The sequence below is a fragment of the Strix uralensis genome, chromosome Z, assembly GCF_047716275.1.
Source record: "Strix uralensis isolate ZFMK-TIS-50842 chromosome Z, bStrUra1, whole genome shotgun sequence".
Classification (NCBI taxonomy): Eukaryota; Metazoa; Chordata; class Aves; order Strigiformes; family Strigidae; genus Strix; species Strix uralensis.
The window spans coordinates 19097259-19110281 of record NC_134012.1 but is presented as its reverse complement, the minus strand read 5'-3'; positions in this window follow the sequence as shown (position 1 = coordinate 19110281).

Here is a 13023-nt window from a genome sequence, read left to right as displayed (position 1 = left end):
TTTCATGCTGCTTTAACTGCAGGTTCTCTGTCCAATTTTATGAACCTTTTATATCAATTTTTATTCCACTCTTCTGTTTGCAAAAAGCCTTTTGATGTATTTTTGGATAATAGAAAATGTTGCTGTCTGAAAGGAAATTACATTTTCACATACAATTTAAAAGATTCTCTTGCTTCTAAGAGACACTCCAAAGATAAAATACTAGAATATTGTAGCATCTAACTATACAAGGCAATTCATGGGTTTTGTGGGTTATTAAACACCAAACTAAAATGGAGGAACAGCTAAAATGGCAGCAGCTGTTTATGTAGCAACCACTAAAGCTGTAAATAAGCTCTTTTCACAAATGAGCTCAAAGCTACCTGAGAGGACATACAAAGGGGAAAGGTTAAGACTATACTTTTGAAAGCATCCTCATCAAATAATATATACTTGGTCTACCATAGGGTGGTAAATTTAAATCTTTTTAGAGATCTAAAATCTAACTCACTCTATACACCTTAGGTTACAGAGAGACACCTTAAAAGCAAAGGATTAATAAGTCACTTACACATATTATCAAAAACTTATTTTGAAATGGAAAACAAAATTACTGTAAACCAGACAACTTTTTATACAATGTTCAAAGACAAAACCAATGCATACTAGCCAAACTGAAAATAGAAAATGCAAGGCAAACAAATGAGGAAAGCAAGAGAAAAAGTATTTGAAAAACAAAGTCAGAGGGAAGTGAGATAAAAGAAGATCTGCGATATATGTCATAGAAAGCACACACAGAGCTCTGAGATCAAAATAAGCTGTTCGATGCTGTAAGTCAAGAAATAAATGATGGATTCATCATATGAATGAAGTGACTAGAGGAGCAGGGAAACATCACCTTAAGAGCAAGATTATGTACAAATTGTTTAATACAGAGCAAAGAAATATGGAAGAAACAAGTTTAAAATAGTTTAGTCAAATCTTGACATGCAAAAGGATTATAGTGCTGAGTAGCAAGGTGGAAAAAAAGATGCTGTTGATAAGTTTGAGTGAAAAGATTTAAATAGGGGAGTCCTATAAAGTAGAATTACCAAAAATTATATGTACTTAAAAATGAGGAGAAAATATTTTACATAGCTTTGTTCAGGGTGGCAGGGGTAAGGTTAGAGGAGGAAACAAATCAGAGGCAACATTGTAAAGTAAACTGCTATCAGACACACAGAAGCAATGGCATATGCCCTAAATACAGAATGTCCTATCCTGAGATGATTACATCTAGCAGACAATTAAAGTGCACAAGACAATAATTTTCTTTCAAACACTCCAGTAACAGTGGCATATAACTCATCAGACCAGACTGATTGTTACTCAGTATTTAAAGTAGCATTAACTTTTCTTTGGCATAAAGTCACCTTTCTGAGGAAAAATATAAGTGTTTCTTTGAACATCTAATTATATAAAGGTCCATGTATATTTTGAATGAATGCCTTAATCTTGGAAAAAATCACCACTTCTTTCAGGGACTATGACCTGGAAGGGTAAGATGTGGGGTTTCTGTCACAATGCAAAACTCAGAAGTAGAAACCACTGTATTTACCTTCAGAGAACAGAGGGCAAAATACTGTCATTTTACTTCTCCTGTACTTAAAGAGTAATTGATATCAATGTCCAGACCCTAAATAAGTGCACTGTGTGTCCAAGAGAATGAGATATAAAGAGAGCAAATACTGATGGTTTATCTCTATAACTTTTTAGTGAGAAAAAACATAAGTAGAAAGTAATAAATAGGTCACTCAGAGAGGCTATGGGATCTCCATCCCCAGAGACTCGGGGAAGCTGACTGGCCCCAAGCAACCTGATTTAAGATGGCCTTGTAGAAGGCTATACCATGGGCTACCAGTGGTTCTTACCAGCTATAATTATTCTGGGGTACAGTGCTGATTTGTCACAAAAAGCACTCTCGCTGTGAAAAAGGTATGAGTATGACAGACATACACCTGAAGCTGTTTTAAACTAATGAGAGTAATACTGGTGGCAATAAAGAATCTGGGGGAAGCTCAAAAACCAGATTAAAAAAAAAAAAAGTGTTTACATATTCTCCAAAGATGTTAGCGCAGTATACAGACTGTAAAGGACTAGAAATATATTAGTATCATCTGCAAGCACAAGACAAACAAGAACTCACATTCTTTTTTCTTACTTTATAAGATTTCGAGAATAACAGGAAATAAATTATGAAACTCTTTTCTGAGACCAGGATTTTTCAGGCCTACAGAGAAAGTCCCTCCTTACAACAATCAGTGAAAAATCACTCTGAAAAGGGTATAGCAGTTGTACAGATATTCCCTTTAGTTAGGACCACACCTATGATTCCATGTGCTTGGAAATGGGTCTGATGTGTTACACAGCAAATCTCAATCCAAGTGCCAATAGGGTGATGTGGGTCAAAATGCTACCAAGGTGGGGATGAATACACAGACTTCCTCAGAGCCCCCTACCACAGTAGTTAGATCAGCAGCTGAAGAGGCTCTCCTAGTGGTGGCTTTAAAGGCACTTGCCCCATAACTTTTTATTTTAAACCCTTTACTACAGTTGCCCTGTGACAAATCAAACTGGGTTAGTTGAATTCTGCTCTAAGGCTTTTAAACACAGTTTTGAAGGTCTTACCATATTCCTGTTCTCACACATCTCACATTTCTGTTCACAGACATTTTGCTGAGAGCAGAGTTGTTCTACATGTGCATATGCTGGGATGTGTATAGGGCAAGAAACATCAGACAGCTGTGCATGGAGAAGAATGAAAACATCATCCAGGTGTGAAGCTGAACAAGGTAAACATAACAGCTTTGGCTGCCATGCCAAGTGTGCTGAAAATTTATGAGTCAGGGAGGTCATGATGAATTACTCTGCAGTGGAGGGAAATCTACTTTTCACTGACTTCTGCTTTTGGGATTCCAGTGATCATGTCAAATTTTTGTTGGAGGGCAATACTAGCACAGGACTTTACTAGAGGAGGAGATTCTGCCTACTCAGAATATTCCTATATACCTGATTCCAAGATGACTTACAGAAGAGCACAGTCTAGTCAAATTGAGTAACATAGCTGCTAAGTTATGTTGTTAATGTAGTAAAAATGCAATTATTTTTAGCTGTTCATTTTTCTCAGGGTTGTATTTCTAAACAGAGATTATTGATTACAACATATAACACTAGCACTTTACCTCCCTAGAACATGTTAATTTATAAAAGGCTTTGTTAATACACAACTATGAAATAAAACTAAGCAGTGTGAACCATCTGATTTTTAATATGAAAGCTTAATCTGTAATTTTAAGTCATAACACACAGAGGTCAAACTCAAGAATTTTGGACTTGTTAGAGGAAGATTTTGTGCCAGATTGACCTTCCCAACTAGAGCATGATTTTACATTATGAAGAATGCTGGTATATTTTAGTAGAAAATATCATATTGATATAAAAATATTTACACTTTTATCTGATTGTACTTCCCATGAATCTTTATAAATACCTCTATATTTGAAGGGCTACACCACATTATACAGGATGTGAAAATTTTAGCAACATTTGCATGCAGATGAGGCAGAAATCCAAATGTGTAAATCCATATTTATGCATTTGCACATACAAGTAAAATTTTATGTATTCTCACATGCACATGAACTCGTGCATTTATTTCCTGAGATCCTATTGTTCCTTTTTGGTTTTCTCTCCTGCATGCAATAGCAATGATACTAATTAAAGGCAAGGAAAACACTTTGAAAAAAAATGCATTTGGTAAAGTTACTCTTATTTCAGAGTGTGTCTCTGATTCATCCCACCAACTCTGCCAATATTTTGGCAAAGTAATTAATATTTCATGAGAATGCAATGTTTTTGGCTCATCACATGCCAATAAAGTATCTGTCATATATATTTTTTCACAAGTTTCAAAAGAAAAACAGGAATGAAATGCAAAGGAAAAATATTTAATTTTGATTTAAGACATCTGTTTTCAAAATTCTCAAACTACTTCTTTTACAAGAAAACTCTTTTGCTCTCTTTGCTCAGCTTTTTCTGTGGACTACAAAATATCTGTGTTTCTATTATTACAGAAAAAATAGGAGGTAGGGCTTATTGTTAAATAAGAATAAAATTAAGAATCTAAGTACTTTTCAATTACTGTGGAAAGCCTCTATCATAAAGACAGAATTATTGAAAATTTCCAAATTAGTGATACTTACAAAAAATGTTTCTTGTCCTGCTCTGAAAGGTCATGACACCTAAAAAGAATTTGTGTGGATGGGTGTAAAGTCTGACATAATTTGAACTTAAAATGGAAGACCGGGCAGAGTATCATGGAAAGATATTTCTTAGCTTTAAACTGTAATAAAACTTCTAAGACTCTTTAAATCCCTTTTGCTGCCTTTTACATATTTCTCCTTACATAACAATATTTCTGATTACGAAATACTTCCAAGAAAATTGAAATAATATCAAAGTGAAACTGAAATGGGAAAAATTACAAAACTTCTTAATATGAAGAAATCTGATTGTGTTTTTTCTGATATATGATGAAGGACACTTCTCATGAATAAATATAAACTAAGTATAAGTATAAACTTTAGCTTTATACAGCAATATTATCAAACATAAGAAGAGTATAAAATTTTATATAACACAATACTTTTTGAAAATGGAAATTTTTCTCCAGTACTATGACAGTTGTCATAGCTAGTCCACTGATGCAAATAGTTCTTGATTTCCTTTTATGTACATATCCCAGCTGAAATATTTTTTAAAATAATATATTTATTTATAAATATATTCATAATTCTACTTGTTATTTAGAAATTATTTATATTAAATTTAATCTGAAATACCTGTCATTATTGTATTTAAGTCCTAAGACAAGCTGTGTCCTCCCCAAGCAACTGTCACACTGTGCAGCTGTCACAGTCCCCTGCAGGTCCTGCTGGTGGCATTGCATTGCCTGTGTGAAACAGTGGTCATGAAAGTGTCCCCTCACCCAAATGGACAGCATCAAGCATAAAATAATTGTGACAGAGAGTCAGAAATGCTCAGAGAGATAAGTCCATAGGAGATAAGAGATAATAATTGAGTTTCTGTGATTGGAAGGACTTCAGGAGGTCTCTGGACCAACCTCCTCCACAGAGCACATTTAATTCAGAGGGGGAAGCACGGGGCTTTAACCAGTCATGTCTTGAAAACCTCCAAGGACAGAGGGTCCACAGCCTGCCTCAGTGCTTAATTATCCTCAAGGTGAATTCGTCTTTTTTAATCTTAGCTCCATGCTAACTGATGACACTATCTCCATATCTCCCATCCCATACCACTGTGAAAAGCCCATTCCTGTCCCCTCAACGCCCTCCACGTAAGCACTGAGGTGCCGTTAGGGGCATGGATGGTGTCTCTGCTCCCGGCTGAGCCAGTCCTGGCCCCACAGCCTCTCCCTGCAGGGTGAGTGCTCCAGCCCCACTGCCCAGTGTTGCCCCTGATGTCCTCTGGTTTGTCAATTTCTTTCCTTCTCTGGGGAGTCCCAAGGAATGCAACAGTGAAATCAGAAGCTTCAAAGTATCCAAGCCTTTAGATAATGATTTCGCTTAGGCGGTGATTTGTTCTTCTTTTCTTCCTTTTATGTTCACTTTCCCAGAATTCCTTTTGTCTGACTTTTTGTCAACTTCATGACTTTTTTTTTTTTTTAATATCACTAAATAATACATAATATTTAGAATACTTTTTTTGTTGTAAACTTCCTCTTTCAGCTGATATTTTCACAAATACTTTCTACGACACAAACATTGGTGAGGTCTAAAAAATATTTCTCCAAAGACATGAATTTACATATTAATTCAGGTTATGTTTGCAGGGAAAAACAAAACTTAGAAAGGAGAATCAGTATTTCGGATTAGGGCTTGCCATAGTGAGTATACACTGCTTCTATACTCGTAGCATTTTTTTCTATAGAATACTGCAAATCCTGAGAGACATCCTACTATAAACTTCACAATTTCCTCTGAAGAAGAAAGTTTGTAGAAGGAGGTCAGACATCCAGTTGGTGAAAACTATCACTGTTTTTTAAGTTCAGGATGCCAAGGACAGAGTGTCAAAATTTTTTATCCAAAGCATGACTCCTGTATAAATGCCAAACAACTGCATATTAAAGGTTAGCTGAAGATTTACTGCTGTTTACAGTAGTTTAATGTGTGTGTAAAGTTCCTGAATGACATCAGAGAAAACCTCCCATAAAGCAAATCATAAGCAATGTTTCTGGAATAGCTTCCTGATGTTTGCAATGCATAAATACAAATATATACAATAAAATGCAACACAGACAAATACACAATTTTTTGTGGTCATACATACACATACACCTATAACTATACCTATACACATTTTAATTGGGTTTTGTAAGACATATTCTTCCTCAGCATTAGGCATAAAAAGACGAAGATCATCCATTTGGCACAGGCTATGTACACCTGAGGGACCTAATAAATAACCTGGGAAGTGAAATAAAAGACAAGGGTAGGTGGTTATTAACAAAGATGAGAAGCTGAATTGCTCTGTTATATAGTTTAACTCTGAAGAATTTGTCATATTTAAGAAAGATAACTTGAAAATGGTCATTCATTGAAAGTTGAAGGGCTTCTTAAACAAAGCTGCAGGTTTGCCATCAATGGACAAACAGTGTTGGAAAACAAAGGATCATTTGCAGAGGCAATACAATATGCAGGCACCTGCATTGCGTAATGTAAAAGTAACTGAGTAGTGCTCCAGTAGGATGGAAAGTAATATTGGTATTGCCAGGAATCTTCTACTGCTCCTCAGATAGAACCTTGTTTTCAACTAGACCAAAACATACTCATCACAGTACTGTTCATACTCCTGGCAACTAATCTGACACCTTTCATAGCGGTCATTTGGAAGTGCAAATTGTCATGGTAGAGAATCAAAGTCCATTGTAGTCAACAGAACTAACTTGAACTTACTTCAACAAGATCTTTAGCAGGCAAATCTAAAGTTTTCCACACAAAATTAATTTATGAACTAAATAAAATATTCTATCTTTTGGCATGTCTGTATCGGCTGTTAAATACAATGTGTGTTAAAAGGTCATTTAATTTCATTCGCAAAACAGCCAGAGCAGCTATCTCTGTATGGTTATTTTATGCTATCTGTTAAATCATGTTACTGAAACACAGAAGTGGACTAAACTTTACTAGCTCAGAAAGCATTATCTTGTCTCATAGGATTGTCTGCAGAATTTGAACTGAATGTATTTCAAAGCAGACATCATTCTTAGTGCAACATCAGTAGACAAAGCAGGAAAAGACAGGCAGTATTACAAGTAACAGAATTCTATATAGCAAATATCTTCATACTTGCATAATAGGAAATTCAGGCTCTTAAATTGTTAAGACTTTTTTTTTTTTTTTTTTTTTAAGAGAGCATATATCCTCAGTGTCTCAAGAATAGTCTGTTCTTGGCAGTGGTTAAAAATTCAGAATTATCTTAAAGTTTTGAATAAGTTTCCAACCCCATCTGATGTTTATGCAGTCAGTATCAAGTTTCTGCTAGTAGATCACATTTCAGTCCTTTTGGCAAAACCTCCATAAAAGAGATATTGCAATCTGGAAAAGAAACATGTTTGAATAATTTAGCAGCTATATATAGGCCTATGAAATATTAAAGGGACAGTGACAAACTATAGGAAATTTCACACAGATGATGGCTTGACATCAGTCTCACACTCATGGAGTATTCTGTTTGGCAACAATAGCAAGGCATGAGGTCACAGATTGATGGAGGAATGAATGCAATGAAAAGGAAGAAAGGTGCCACAGTGAACTTGGTTGGAAGGTACTGCAGAGTTTCCTCTTCCCAAACCATGCTCTACCAAACAAACAGCTCTTCATAACATGATGCTTGAACACAAGAAGTCCTACCCAGAATTCTGTATTTTTTTGAATTCTTAGTACTTTTCCATTCATAATGGCAAATTCAGCTGCAAATAAACCAGTCACAAAGGAATACATTTCTTGTCTCTCTCAACTGACATGGAGGAAAATTAGAAAATTTCTTGCTGCTCCTCTGAAACCACAGTTTTGATCATATTAATAGCAAGAAAATTAAAAAGGAGACAAAATTAATTTTGCTGGCAGTGTAAGAGGTCAAGTGAATGCCTAAGCTGTAGACAGAAAGACAACTGAAGGAACAGTTCAGGTTTTTTAGTCACTGATAAACACTTAAGGAAGCAAAACAACTCTGCATGCATTTACAGGATGTTGATTAATTATTTACCAAATGGTTACATAGATCATTCAAAACTTATTATCTAAAATCTGTTTGATCTTTACTTCTGTTGAACTTCCAAAGGGTATTTGCATGTCTTGGGATTCACTTCTTTTCCATTCCCTTCCTTTTCCTTAACACTGCATTTAGAGCATAATGCAACTACTAACCACTCCAGACTTACAAGAATCCATCTGATAAATGATTCAGACTGCTGCATGCCAACTTACAGAAGATAAGAGGAATCACTTACACTAAGAAATGAAGAATCACAAAATCACAGCATAGTTGGAGACACCACTGAAGATCATCTAGTACAATCCCCCTGCTCAAAGCGGGGTGTCCCTCAAGGGTCCATACTGGGACCAATACTGGGATTGAGTGTACCCTCAGAAAGTCTGAAGATGACACCAAGATGAGTGGTACAGTTGATTCACTAAGGAGAGGGATGCCATCCAGAGGGACCTTGACAGGCTTGAGGAGTGGGCCGGTGCAAACCTCATGAAGTTCAACAAGGCTAAGTGCAAGATCCTGAACCTGGGTTGGGGAAATCCTTAATATAAGTATGGACTGTGGAATAAATGGATTGAGAGCAAACCTGTGCAGAAGGACTTGGGGATACTGCTGGATGAAGAATTGGTATGAGCCAGCAATGTGTGCCTGCAGCCCAGAAATCCAGCTATATCTAGTCTGCATCAAAAGAAGTGTGGCCAGCAGGTTGATGGAGTTGATTCTCCCCCTCTACTCTGCTCTACTGAGACCCCACCTGGAGGACTGCGTCCAGCTCTGGGATCCCCAGCACAGGAAAGTCATGGACCCCTTAGAGCAGGTCGAGAGGAAGGCCATGAAAATAGTAGTCCAATGTCTGGAACACCTCTCCTATGAAGAAAGGCTGAGAGAGTTGGGTTTGGTCAGCCTGAAGAGAAGAAGGCTCTGGGGAGACCTTACTGCAGCCTTTCAAAATGTAAAGGGGGTGTATAAGAAAGATAGAGAGAGACTTTACCAAGGTCTATAGAGACGGGATGAGGGACAATTGTTTTAAACTGAAAAAAAGTAGCTTTAGATTGGACATAAGGAAGAATTTTTTACAACGAGGGTGGTGAGACACTGGAACAGGTTGCCCAGAGAAGTTGTGGATACCCTATGTTATGGTTTGAATTTGGCCAGTAGCCAAACACCACGCAGCCGGTCACTCACCCTTTCCTCTGCTCAGGAAAACAGGGGAGGGACAAAAAGGAAAAGACTCATAGGTTGAAATAAAAAAACAGTTTAGTGATTGTAATGTAACAAAACAATAACAGAAAATACAAACAGGTAATGCACAATGCGATTGCTCACCACCCACTGACTGATATGCAGCCCACCCCGGCAGCGATCCTGACAGTACAAAGATCCTGTCACGCCAACTGGAATCGAGAGAGAACCTGCCTCCTTTATATATTGAGCATAATATCACATGATATGGAATACTTCAATGGCCAATCCAGACCTGGCATTCCAGCTGTGCCCCCTCCCAGCTCAAAAAAAATTAACTCCATCCTGGCCAAAATATGAGTCGGGCGCTTTGGCTATGGTCTCTCCCAGCTCAAGAAATTAACTTTAACCCAGCTGAAATCAGGACAACCTACCATTGGAAATGTCCAAGGTCAAGGTGGACAGGGTTTTAAGCAACCTGATCTAGTGGAAGATATTCCTGCCTATGGCAGGAGCTTTGGACTAGGTGATCTTTAAAGGTCCCTTCTAACTCAAACCATTCTACAATTCTATGATTCTAGAGTAGGGTCACCTAGAGTAAGTTGCTCAAGACCACCTTCTGTCAGATTTTGAATATCTCCAAGGATGAAGACTCTACAATCTCTCTGGGCAACCTCTTCCAGTGTTTGACCATGCTCATTGTAAAAAGGCATTTTTCTTATGTTTAAATGGACTTTCTTATATTTCAGTTTGTACCCATTGCCTCTTGTCCTATCACTGAGCACCACTGAGAGGAGTCTGGCTCTGTCTTCTTTACCCCCTCCCATCATGTATCTACAGACATGGGTGAGATTGCCCCTGAGCCTTCCCTTTGGCAGGCATGGTTGATCAGGCATGATTTTGACTTCAGAAATAAATGGTGATGACTCCTAGTCACCTGTCAATGTCCAGAAATGGTTTTGAGAACTATTAATTTCATCACCTTCTCTGTGAATGAAGTTGACCTGCCTTTCGTTCCATGGATCCTGTTTCCTTGTCCTTCTTGAAGACTGCAGTGATATCAATTTCTTCCAGTCTTCAGGAACCTTCCTCAGTTGCTATGGCCTTTCAAAGATAATTGAGAGTGGTCTTGCAATTGGTTAGCTTTCTCAGCACTCATGGGTGTAACTCAACAGTTCCCCTGGATTTGGCTATGTCCAGTTTGTTTAAATGTTCCCAGTCTGATCCTCCCCCTACAAAGGTAAGTCTTTCTTACTCCAGACTTCCCCTCTGGTCTCAGTGGTCTGGGATTCCTGAGGAATGATCTTGCCGGTAAAGACCAAGATGAAGACTTCTGTGTCTTTTGCCAACAGGGCCCCTGAATTATTCAGCAACAGACCCACATTTTCCCTAGCTTTGCCATTGTTGTTTGTGTACTTAAATAAGCCCTTCTTGTTGGCTTTCACATTCTAAGTCTGCCCCTAACTCGCACATCCTTATTTCATTTTTCCTATTTCACAAAAATTTTGACCTTTCAGATTTTGTGTACGTTGTGAAACATTTTTAGAGGCATAGTAAAAACTAAGTCTCTCTTCCTCATTTTAACACTTATTGCATATCAACTGGATTTTAGGTCTTACACTTCAAAGATCTGCCCTAGGCAGTCTTAGAAGATCTTTCTTCCCGGACTCTGAAAGGTAAAGAAACATGAATTTTTGTTAAATAAAATAAGTTGGTATTCCCCTCTCCTGCTTGCTCGTTATATCACACTTTGCACACCTCTGAGCTAATTCACAGCTAATACACTACTTTGATATATCTAAGACAACGCAGTTCTTTTTTTCTGAATGTTTATTTCAATGGGATATTTCTCTGATTCTCTATGTTTCACCTCCTAAATCAGGTGAGAAATATGTCCTCATAGTCATATGAATTCATAAAGACTTAAAAATAAAATGTAAAGTAGTAAAGGGCTATTAATTTTTTTGACATTTTTTTCAAAGAACCATGATTCACTGCACTAGAGATGAAGTAGACACTCTTCAAAATTCAGAAAAAGAATTTTGTCTTCTATCCTGTTAAAATTGTGCATTCAGCATGAGAAGGGTTCTTTGCTGTTAAATCTGAGGAAAAAAGGTGTAGAAATCATGGACAGAATATTTTAGCAATGCTTTGAGCTTCTGAGTTACCCATTGGAAGTGTGCCTGAGCATGAACCATAAATGGAATATGCTGTGGGACACACCGTTCCCTGCAACTTTATCCTAACAGCCATTCATCAAGATCAACTTGGTCATATAAATTCTCTTTTTAAGGATGTACTGTCTTTTTATCAGAACCTAGACATTAGCTGCTTTTTTTGTGAGCAGCTCTTAAAATAGAAAAGTTTTTTAAAACCAGACTGGTGAATTCCTTACATTTACACACATATTTAAAGTGAAAGCAACCTCATTTTGAAAACTGAAGGATTTATCTTCAAATTTCCAAATTATTTTTCCACTCATGCAAATGAAGCCATAAATAAACTAAAAAATCAAATAGAAAAATAATAATAAAAAAAAAAAAAGCGCCATCAACCTAGCTTTAAAGTAGAAAAAAAAAGTCAAAGACATATATTCCTTATGGATTGGGAAACTTCAGCTGTGGAAAGAAAAACAGGAACACAAATCTATTTGTTAAAAGAAACTAACTCATGTCTGAACAAATTTGAAACATATGTTCTAAGTGGAGTGAAATATTTCCCCGTGCAAAGACATTTGATTATATGTTTTATAAAAGACATTTGATTATATGTTTTATAGTGGCATGTATAGTATGAAAGCATATCATACATTTATGAGAAAAAAAATGCCAGAGGGGGAGGAAAGACGAGGGCATTGGCCTGAACCAGAAGATTGTCTAATATATGTTGCCAATGAGAAGACAGAAAAATAAATGTGCAGTATAATTATACCTGTTCTTCTGTAGTCACACAAAAGCATCATTTTTCTAGCAGAGCTCTGGCTTAGCAATCAAGTAATAATCATATGGAGACCATTTCTTTAATTTTTTGTTCTGTCACAGTTCTCCCTGCATTCCATATCATGAAATTTCTAGAGAACTATTTGTATCATTTATAATCTTCCTTTTATATATAAATATATGAAGCTGATATCACTTCCGGTCTCACTTGTATTTCAAGTAACCAAGCTGTTGTAGTAGATAACCAATCTACTAGTAATTAGTAAATTAATGTAAAGCTACTTACAACTTGAAGCTGGCACGGATTAAATACTTTTCATCAAACCACTGATATCAAAGACGCCCTTTTTCTTCACTCCCTCTCAAGGACTGTTTTTCTTGCTTTTCTTGCATAAAATAGGAGTTTAGCTCAGATTCTGGACTAAAAATACAAACCTTGTACGTAAGTGTTCCATTTATTGTGCTGTGAATATTGCTAGTGTAAAATGAACTACTAGCTTTGTTGGTAAAACACTAGCTGCTTTTCAGACTGATTCAGTTTTGGCACAGATGACAGCTGTTTTTGTCTAGGTGTTAAAGAAGGCTGTTAAATAAGTCT